Below are 1,180 nucleotides of genomic sequence, written 5' to 3'. Positions count from 1 at the left end.
AAAGAGTTATCTGAGCATACGCACACCTAATTTTAGAAGAGCTTCATGCATTATTAGACTGGAAATGCAGGCAACCACTTTTGAGCTAAATTTCCTGATGTTTCAAATGTTGCAAACCATTGAAAAATTTCATGGACTACCGTCTAAAGATCCACACCTACATCTAAAGTCATTTTTTTTTGGAGTTAGTGACTCATTTAGATTCAAAGGAGTCAACCAAAATGTGATTAGATTTAGTTTATTTTCTTATTCTTTAAGGGATGGTTTAAAGTCATGGTTGAATTTTTAGGGAACAATTGACTCTTGGAATAGTCTAGTAGAAAAAGTTTTGATAAAATATTTTTCCACCACTAGAAAGGCATGGTTCATAAATGAGATTGTTGCTTTTCAAACATTGGAAGATGAGACATTAAGTGAAGCTTGGGAAAGATTCAAGGAAATACTTAGAAAGTGTCCTCACCATGGATTACCTCATTTTATACAAATGGAGACTTTCTACCATGGATTGAATATTGCTACTAAACAAGTGGTGGATGGTTCTGCCAATTGAGCTATTTCGTCAAAGACATACAATGAAGCATATGAGATCTTAGAAAGAATAAATCCAATAATTGTCAATGGGCATCATGTTAGGAGCAATCCAGGGAAGAAGATCCGAGGAGTACTTGAAGTTGAGGTTGTCTTTTATCAACGCTCAATTAGCTTCGATGAATAATATCCTACAAAATCTAGCGTTGTGACAAGGCTTAGTGACCAAAGCACCCGTCCAAGCTGCTGTAGTAATGACCCAAACAACACCTAAATCTTGTATATATTGTGGAGACAAACACACTTTTTGATCAATGTCCAAGAAATCTGGCCTCAAATTTTTATGTGCGAAATCAAGCTAGTCAAGGTAACCCGATAAATAATTCATTCTCAAATACTTATAATCCAGTGTGGAGAAACCATCCAAATTTCTAATGGAAGGGACAATACTTATAAAACCAACAAATGCTACCTAAAGCAAATTACCCTCCGGGTTTTTTGGATTACAAAATCAATTGGTATATGATCCTCAACAAACCACCACCCAAAGGAAAGTAACTAGTCAAGCTTAACACACACTAAGAACATCTCTTGAGAGCCTAATAAAATAATATATGGCCAAAAGTGATGTTGCGATACAAAAGTCAACAAG

The 1,180-nt window shown here is 35.3% G+C and overlaps 1 non-coding gene across 1 annotated transcript; it reads right to left on the bottom strand.

Moving 5' to 3' along the window:
* Positions 1 to 362: 362 nt before the first annotated feature.
* LOC111472535 lies at positions 363 to 468 on the bottom strand. Its single transcript, XR_002715447.1, has one exon. It is a non-coding gene; the product is annotated as a Plant small nucleolar RNA R71 (small nucleolar RNA).
* Between the last annotated feature and the right edge of the window lie 712 nt (positions 469 to 1,180).

The sequence above is a fragment of the Cucurbita maxima genome, unplaced genomic scaffold, assembly GCF_002738345.1.
Source record: "Cucurbita maxima cultivar Rimu unplaced genomic scaffold, Cmax_1.0 Cma_Scf00077, whole genome shotgun sequence".
Lineage (NCBI taxonomy): Eukaryota > Viridiplantae > Streptophyta > Magnoliopsida > Cucurbitales > Cucurbitaceae > Cucurbita > Cucurbita maxima.
This window is presented reverse-complemented; position numbering and strand designations above follow the sequence as displayed.